The following is a 10,316-nucleotide window of genomic DNA, read 5'->3' as shown; positions in this document are numbered from 1 at the left end:
GGCTTAGATCATCGCCATTGTCTGTCCGATCTGGTCTTGAAAATTCCCAGAAAGTGCAGATGCCTTCTCCTCCTCTGTGGGTCAAAGAGAAGAAAATGCCAGGCCATGACATAGTTGATCTGATCAGGGTCTCCCGGCGTGGTGGAGAACTAGAGCTTGTATGGTAAGAAGAAGAGCAGAGTCAAATCAGCCCTCTGGGGGACAACCAGTACAAGAGATGGCCATTTGAGCTCATAGAGAGTATGGAGCCTCCCAGGAAAAACTTGGGTATCTAAAACAGCAGTGACCTTTTGAAAATTTTTGAAATGGCCCAGAAAAGCTTCAACAAGGATGTCAGGAGTTGAGGAAGACTGGCCCATAATGAGGAGTGAAGAAGAATAGCAGGATGAAGAAGAGATTGAAAAACGAATTAGAGAATAACAGGACTAAGAAACAATGGGAAAGCAAGGCAGAAGCTGTGGCAGAAATGGGAGTTAAGGAAAGGACCTGGTCGGGTTTCCCTCCCAAGTGCAAAGATGGAGATTGAGATCTGAGCCCTTTTACCTAATGGAGAATTAAGGCATCCCAATATTGCTTTCAGTTTCTCTTCTTTAATCCAACAAAGGGTATAAATCACTAGAACAAAACCAATCCCCTCCTGCCAAAAAAAAAAAAAAATTACCTACCTAGGTTCAGAAGGGCCAACTGGCTTGTCGGTGCTCATTGATACTGACTGAGGGGTAGTAGATGGTTTGACACTTTTCTGGACAGCACATCACGAAATGCTGAGTGAGGTTCAGCATTAGTCCCACAAACGACCCAGGCAATGATCTCAGTCAGATATGTTTCGTTTATTGAACACATATTCAAGACAGATTAATCAATAACACAGCCAGGAATAGGGAACAAGATGCAACCATCGGCAGTTACTTATCAGGGCCAGTTTTTACATAGGAAAATTATAAACAGGTACATTTGCAACATTTAAGCTATCTAAACAAAGTAGTGTTATCTGCCATTAAAGCTGATTGGGTGGGTCTAGAGGTGGTGAGGATAAGAAATTTCCAGAGTCCACCAGGCTCTGTGACAAAGAACAACAATAAGACTTTATGGTCAGGGCAAGAAACATTAGGACAGGTTAAGATCATAAGCTACAAAATGAAGGTTGAGGCAATATATTAGAATTATTGTCAGGTATTAAGATTTTACACTAACATACATTTACAGAACATTGCTTCCAAACACATAATTATATGCCCTCATTTCTGTAACACATAGTTCTTTCCCTAAACTTGGTCACATAGTCTTGACTCAAAGTAGGAACCAACAGACACAAGAACATTGAAATAACCCCATGCATCCCACTGGACCACCATAGATTAAATCCAGATTTAAACAACAGAAACAACAGGGAGCTTAAAAACTAATGGAAACTCAACACACCTTTATTGAATGAAAAAAATATTTCAAGACAGGGAGAAAGAAATTAAAGACTTACTAGAATTTAAGAAAAAATGATAAACAGTACTTACAAACTTGTGGGACACAAAGCAGTGCTAAGAGGGAAGTTCGTAGTAATGAGTGACTACATTAAGAAAATGGGGGAGACTATCAATTCTATGCTAACAACAAACATGAAACCTGTCGGCTTAGAGTTTTCAAAGGCCACTTTAAAGCATGGTTCTTTAACACTTCAATCTGCCTTCTATCCCACCTCCTAAAAGAGGTAGGTAAAAAGAACTAATGGTTAATAGGAAACTGGTTATGGGGCTGCCAAAATATTTTGGGGAGGCAATTCCAATCTTCACTGTCAGCACTCCAGTCCATTTGACAAGCACAAACAAACAAACAAACAAACAAACAAACAAAAACAAATAAATGCCAAGATCTTGATCCAGAAAAAAACTGAAAGGCTCAGAAAATCAGCAAGAGTCCACATATATACCAAGCACCAGCAAAAATACCACCAGAAGTTCCTTCGGTGCATTTCTCTCTACCAAGTCACAGTAAGTGAAGATCAGGAAAGAAAGCAAGGAGAACCAATGCAAGAGTGTTGTCAGGGGAAAACAGCATTATAAAAGAGGAATAATAACCAGCAACAAGATCCAAGATGAACCAATGAAAGATCTTAACACAGTGTCTGTTGGGTTATACTTACACTCTTTCCAAGCATCATGCACTCCTCAGGTGTCCACTCCAGCAAAACAAACATTCCCTTTCACCAGACAACATCTAGAAAAATACCATGTGTCTGTTCATATCAAAACAAGGCAAAAGAAAAGGGGTGCTCTCTATAACCAGAGAGGGCCCCATAGCTGAAAAGAAAAAATACACATTCACTGATATTTTAGAAGTTGGGTGAATGGCAACATAAAGCCTTCACCAATACATTGTACAGCCTTTGCAATATAAAGAAATTCCTGATGCATAGGACACTGAAAGAGAAACCTAGAGACAAAAACAACAACAAAACCCTTAACCTAAACCCTGTCATCCATACAAAATGTTCTAGGGCAATGGAGCAATGAACTTGTGTGAGTAGGCAATGAACTTCTGATTTGTACAGGAAAATGAATGTTACTAGAAAAAAATAATTCTGAGTGAGGTAATGAAAATGCAGAAAGACACCTTTGGAATATATGTACTACAATCACTAGATCCTGAGAAGCTGGGTGAAAAAGAGGAGTCTAGATGGAGGAACACATGTGTCTCTTGGGTATACAGGAATAAAGTGAATTGTAAAGGTATAAAGGGGTGGATGGGAATGAAAATGATGGTTGAGATGATAGGGGATATTTGGTGGTGAAGAAATTGTAGGAAGTGAACACAGGTACAGAGAGGCTATTATGGGTGTGATAGGGGAACCCACTAAGGGAAAACTTCCTCAAATCTATGAAGGGCATCCAAATAAGGGCTTCTAGTATTGGGGGTTATACCGTCTTATACCATTTTTTCTGCTAGTAAGACTACCAGAGTCAAATATTCCTAAAATTCTGTTGAGATTTTGGCTCTATGTCCCATGTAGATTAATAAAACCAGGCTGTTGCTAAGACAAAGGGGTGCTCTCTATCACCAGACAAGGCCCCATTGCTGAAGATAACATCAACACATTCACTGAACATCGAGAAGTTGGGTGGATGGCAACATGGAGACTTCACCAATACATTCTAATGCCCTTGCTATGCTAAGTGACTCCTGATGCATAGGACACTGAAAGAGAAACCTAGAAACCAGCAGAACAAGAAAAACGTTGACTTACAATCTCTTGTCCCTACAAAATGTTCTAGGGCAATGGGAACAATGAACTTGTGTGAGTTGGCAATGACCCTCTGATTTGAACTTAATGAACTTTCTGAACTTAAGGCTCACTCCACAAGAAGGAATCTATAGTCAACATTGCTAAGGTAACCGAGAACGGTAAACTATATAGCCTATAGACATAGGGTAAAACAAAAAATCTGGTCATTTAACAAAAAATATATATCAAGGAAAAGACTCATGACAATATTCTGCTATACTTCTTAGTTGAGTGCCTTAACCTGCCACCACCAGATGCTTTCTCTTGAAGCAGTTGAGCTGACAGCCAGGCATTATGGGAGATAAAATCTAAAGGATAGGTCTCCATCAAATGCCTTCATTGATAGCTGACTGAAGACCACAGTTGCAGAGATGATATTAATGCACAAGTCAGACAATGTGGAAAACAATACACAAGGTACTCTAAATCAAATAAAAAAGTTCCAACAATATGAACTAACCAGTACCCCCAGAGCTCATTTCTCTAGCTGAATTTTTAGCAGAAGATGACCTAGTTGGCCATTATTGTGAAGAAAGACCCCTTGGTCTTGCAAACTTTATATGCCCCAGTACAGGGGAAACACCAGGGTCAAGAAGTGGGAGGAGGTGGGTCAGGTAGCAGGGGGAGGTGAGTTTTCCTCACATCCTGTAATGGAGTTACCAAAGCAAGGACTAAATTTCAATATATATATAAACAAGTCAAGAAACTGGATTTCAAATGGTCAAGTCATCCAATTTCAAAATTGCGTACGTATCTGAACAAAATACTCAGTAGAGGAAATTCAAAGGTTGAGAAACACTTATAGAAATGTTGCACATCCTTAATCATCAGGGAAATGCAAATCAAAACCACTTTGAGTTACCATCTTCAACATGTTTGAATGCCTAAGATCAGTTACACAACAAATCATCGTGGCGAGGATGTGGAGCAGAGCTGAACATTCCCTTTCTAGTGAGTATGCAAACTTGTACAGCAACTATTGAAATTAAAAGGGGAGTTCCATAGTAACTTAAAGTTGATCTACCTACAGATCCAAGCATACCACTCTTGGGTATATACCCAATGGATGATCGTTTCAACAAGGAGAGTCATGCTAACACAATGGAGTCATACTGTGCTATTACAAAAATAAATATTATGCAATGTGCAGGGAAATGAATTGAATTAGGAAAATACAGATCCTGAGGGAGGTAATGAAAAACCATGAATTCACCTGTGGAATGCATGTTCTAAAATCAATAGATCCTGAAAAGGTGGGTAAAGAAGAGGGGTCCAGACAGAGGAACACATGAGTCTCTTGGTTATACAGTAACAGAGTAGATTCTAAAGGCATAAAGGGATGGATGGGAATGAAAATGATGGTTGAGATAGTAGGGAATATGGGGTGGATGAAGAGAGTGTAGGACGTAAACACAGGTACAGAGAGGCTATTATGGGTGTGATATGGGAACTCACTCAAGGGAAACTTCCTCAAATCTATGAAGGGCATCCAAATAAGGACTTCTAGTAATGGGGGTATAAAGTCTTATCGCATTTCTTGTCCTGGTAAGACTTCCAGTGGTAAAATTTCATAAATTTCTGTTGATGTTTTGGCCATAAGTTTAATGTAGATCTACAAAACCAGGCTGTTTCTTAGAGAAAAGTGTGCTGTCTATAAGCAGAGAAGGCCCCATTGCTGAAAATAACATTCACACCCTCACTGTACATCTAGAAGTTGGGTGGATGGCAACATGGAGACTTCACCAATACATTCCAGTGCCCTTGCAATGCTAAGGGAATCCTTATGCATAGGACACTGAAAGAGAAACATGGAAACCAGAAACACCAAAAAACCCTTGACCTACAACCTGTTGACCCTACAAAATGTTCTAGGGCAATGGAAATAATGATCTTGTGGGAGTAGGCAATGAACTTCTGATTTGACTTAAGACTTACTCCACAAGAATGAATCTTTAGTCAACAATGCTTGTGTAACCAAGAACCAGAATCTAGATAGCTTATAGACCCAGGGTAAAACAAACAAACAAAAAAACTGTTCATTTAACAAAAATATATATCAATGAAATGACTCCTGATAATATTCTGCTATACTTCTTAGTTGAGTGCTTTAAACTGCCACCATGAGAGGCTTTCACTGAAAACAGTTGAGCTAACAGCCAGACATTAAGGGAGAGGAAGTCTAAAGGATAGGTCTCCATCAAATGCCTTCCCTCAGAGCTCAGTGAAGTTGACAGTTGCAAAGGTGATATGCATACACAAGTCAGACTGTGTGGAAGACAAGTAAACAAGCTAATCTGAATCAAATAAAGAAGTTCCACAATTCTTAAATGGTATCTCATATAACTGAAAAGCTTCTCTAAGGAAGGGAACATGTCAACTGGAAAAAGCTAAAGCTTACAGAATGCAAAAAGAGTTTTCCTCCCTCCATATCCTGTAATATGGTTACAAAAGAAAGGACTAAATTTTAAAATTATATATAAACATTCAAGAAACTGGATTTCAAATGGTCAAATCATCCAATGTCAAAATTGTGTACATATCTGAACAAAAGAATAGAGCAAATTCAAAAAGTTTAGAAACACTTATAGAAATGTTGCATATCCTTAGTCATCAGGGAAATGAAAATCAAAACCACTTTGAGTTACCATCTTCAACATGTTACAATGCCTAAGATCAGTAACACAACAAATCATGCTGGCGAGGATGTGGAGTGGAGGAAAGACTCCATTTCTACCGAGTATGCTAACTTGTACAGCCACTATTGAAATTAAAAAGATAGTTCCAAAGTATGTTGAAGCTGATTTACCTGCACATCCAGGCATACCACTCTTGGTCAAATACCGAAATGGATGACACATCCAACAAGAACAGTCATGCTAGCACAGTGGAGTCATGCTCAGCTATTACAATAATATATATTATGCAATGTGCAGGAAAATGTATGGAACTAGAAAAAAACCAAACCATCCTGAGTGAGGTAATGAAAACCCATAAAGACACCTGTGGAAGGCATGTACTACAATCAGGAGATCCTGAGAAGCTGGGTAATGAAGAGGGGTCCAGATGGAGGAACACATGTGTCTCTTGGTTGTACAGTAACAGAGTAGATTCTAAAGGTATAAAGTGTTGTCTGGGAATGGAAATTATGGTTGAGATGGTAGATTCGGATATGGGATAGATGAGGAGAGTGCAGGAAGTGAACACAGGTATAGGGAGGCTATTTTGGGTGTGATATGGGAACCCACTGAGGGGGACATTCCACAAATCGATCAAGGGCATCTAAATAAGGCCTTCTATTAATGGTGGGTATAAAGTCTTATCCCATTTCTTGTGCTGGTAAGACGTCAAACGGAAAAACTTCACAAAATTCTGTTGAGGTTTTGGCCATATGTCCCATGTAGATCAACAAAACAAGGCAGTTGTTTAAACAAAAGGGTGCTCTCTATCACCAGAGAAGGCCCCATTGCTGAAGATTACATCCACACACTCACTGAACATCGGGAAGATGGTGGATGACAACATGTAGACTTCGGCAATATATTCTAGTGCACTTGCAATGCTAAGGGACACCTGATGCATAGGACACTGAAAGAGAAACATGGAAACTAGCACAACAACAAAACCTTTGACCTACAACCTGTCATCCCTACATAATGTTCTAGGGCAATAGGAACAATGAACTTGTGGGAGTAGGCAATGAACTTCTTTTTTTATAATATTTGTATTAGATATTTTCTTTATATACATTTCAAATGCTATCCCGAAAGTCCCCTATACACTCCCCCGCCCTACTCTCCTACCCACCCACTCCCACTTCGTGGCCCTGCTGTACCCCTATATTGGGGCATATAAAGTTAGCAAAACCAAGGGGCCTCTCTTCCCAATGATGGCCGATTAGGACATCTTCTTCTGCATATGTAGCTAGAGACATGAGCTCTGGGGGTACTGGTTAGTTCATATAGTCGTTTCACCTATATGGTGGTAAACCCCTTCAGCTCCTTGGGTGCCTTCTCTACTTTCTCCATTGGGAGCCCTGTGTTCCATCTTATAGATGACTGTCAGCATCCACTTCTGTATTTGCCAGTCACTGGCATAGCCTCATAAGAGACAGATATGCCAGGGTCTCTTCAGGAAAATCTTGATGGCATATCCAATAGTGACTGGGTTTGGTGGCTGATTATGGGATGGATCTCTGGGTAGGGTAGTCTCTGAATAGTCCATCCTTTTGTCTTAGCACCAGCTTTGTCTCTGTAACTTTTTTCATGGGTATTTTGTTCCCTATTCTAAGGAGGAATGAAGTATCCTCCCTTTATTCTTTCCTCTTCTTGATTTTCTTATGTTTTGAAAATTGTATCTTGGGTGTTCTATGTTTCTGGGACAATATATACTTATCAGTGAGTGCATATTTAATGACTTCTTTTGTGATTGGTGTACCTCACTAAGGATGATATCCTCAAGATACATCCATTTGTCAAAGATTTTCATAAATTCATTGTTTTTAATAGCTGAGTAGTACTTCATTGTGTAAATGTACCACATTTTCTGAATCCATTCTTCTGTTGAGGGACATCTGGGTTCTTTCCACCTTCTGGCTATTATAAATAAGGCTGCTATGAACATAGTGGAGCATGTGTTCTTATTACCAGTTGGAACTTCTTCTGGGTATATGCTCAGGAGAGGTACTGCTGGATCTTCCGGTAGTATTATGTCCAATTTTCTGAGGAACCCCCAGACTGACTGCAAGAGTGGTTGTACAAGCTTGCAATCCCACCAGCAATGGAGGAGTGTTCCTCTTTCTCCACATCTTCACCAGCATCTGATGTCACATGAATTTTTGATCTTACCTATTCTGACAGTTGTGAGGTGGAATCTCAAGGTTTGTTTTGATTCATATTTCCCTGATGATTAAGGATGCTGAACATTTTTTCAGGTGCTTCTGAGCCATTTGGTAATCCTCATTGAGAATTCTTTGTTTAGATCTGTATCCCATTTTTTAATGGGGTTATTTGAATTTCTGGAGTCCAGTTTCTTGAGTTCTTTGTATATATTTGATATTAGTCTCCTATCAGATTTAGGATTGGTAAAAATCCTTTCTCAATCTCTTGGTGGCCTTTTTGTCTTATAGACAGTGTCTTTTGCCTTACAAAAGGTTTGCAATTTTATTAGGCCCCATTTGTCAATTTTTCATCTTACAGCACAAGCCATTTCTGTTCTGTAAAGGAATTTTTCCCCTGTGCCCATATCTTTGAGGCTTTCCCCCCACTTTCTCCTCAATTAATTTCAGTGTCTCTGGTTTTAAGTGTAAGTCTTTGATCCACTTAGACTTGAGCCTTGAGCTTTGTACAAGGAGATAGAAATGGATCAATTTGCATTCTTCTACATGATAACTGCCAGTTGTGCCAGCATCATTTGTTGAAAATGCTGTCTTTTTTCCACTAGACGATTTTAGGTTCCTTGTCAAAGATCAAGTGTCCATAGGTGTGTGGATTAATTTCTGGTGCTTCAATTCTACTTCTGATTTGACTTAAGACTCACTCCACAAGAAGGAATGTATAGTCAACATTGCTAGGGTACCCAAGAACCAGAAATTAGATAGCCTATAGACATAGTGTAAAACAAAAACCTGGTCAAAATGTATGTCAATGAAATGACTCCTGATAATATTCTGCTATACTTTTTAGTTGAGTGTTTTAACCTGCCACCATCAGAGCCTTTCTCCGAAAGCAGTTGAACTAACAGCCAGACATTGTGGGAGAGGAAGTCTAAAGGATAGGTCTCCATCAAATGCCTTCCCTCAGAGATCAATGAAGCCCACAGTTGCAGAGGTGATATGAATGTATGAGCCAGACTGCATTGAAGATAAGAAAACAAGGTCCTCTGAATTCAAATAAAGAAGTTCCAAAATTCTTTAGGGGATCTCATATAACTGAATTTCTTCTATAATGTAGGGAACATGTCAACTGGACAAAGATAAAGACTACAGAATGCAAAAAGTGTTTTCCTCTCTCCATATCCTGTAATATGGTTACCAAAGCAAGGAGTAAATTTCGAAATATATATAAACAAGTCAAGAAACTGCATTTCGAATGGTCAAATCATCCAGTTTCAAAATTGCATACATATCTGAACAAAATACTCAGTAGAGGAAATTCAAAGGCTGAGAAACACTTATAGAAATGTTGCACATCATTGGTTGTCAGGGAAATGCAAATCAAAACCACCTTGAGTTACCATCTTCAACATGTTAGAATGCCTAAGACCAGTAACACAGCATATCATGCTGGTGAGGATGTAGAGCAGAGGAAACACTCCCTTTCTAGTTAGTATGCAATCTTCTACAGCCACTATTGAAATTAAAATGGCAGTTCCACAGTAAGTTAAGATGATCTACCTGCAGGTCCACGCATCCTACTCTTGATCAAATACCAAATGGATGATCGATCCAACATGAAGGACAGTCATGCTAACACAGTGAAGTCATGCTCAGCTATTACAACAATGTATATTATTCAATGCGCAGGAAAATGAATGGAACTAGAAAAAATCATCCTGAGTGAGGTAATGAAAACCCATAAAGACACCTGTGAAATTCATTTACTACAGTGAGTCGATCTTGAGATATTGGGTAAAGATGGGGGGGGGTCTATATGGAAGATCACATGTGTATCTTGGTTATACAATAAGAGAGTAGATTCTAAAGGTATAAGGGGGATGGGATTAAAAGTGATGCTTGAGATGGTACGGGATATGGGGTGGATGAAGAGAGTGTAGGAAGTGAACACAGGTACAGAGAGGCTATTATGGGTGTGATATGGGAACTCACTCAAGGGAAACTTCCTCAAATCTATGAAGGGCATCCAAATAAGGCCTTCTAGTAATGGGGGTATAAAGTCTTATCCCATTTCTTGTCCTTGTAAGACTTCCAGTGACAAAAACTTCATAAAATTCTCTTGAGGTTTGGCCATATGTCCCATGTAGTTCAACAAACCAGTCTGTTACTTAGACAAAAGGGTGCTATCTATCACCAGAGAAGGCCCCA

Source organism: Mus musculus, chromosome 7 (assembly GCF_000001635.26).
Source record: "Mus musculus strain C57BL/6J chromosome 7, GRCm38.p6 C57BL/6J".
Classification (NCBI taxonomy): Eukaryota; Metazoa; Chordata; class Mammalia; order Rodentia; family Muridae; genus Mus; species Mus musculus.
Note: the sequence above shows the minus strand (reverse complement) of the source record.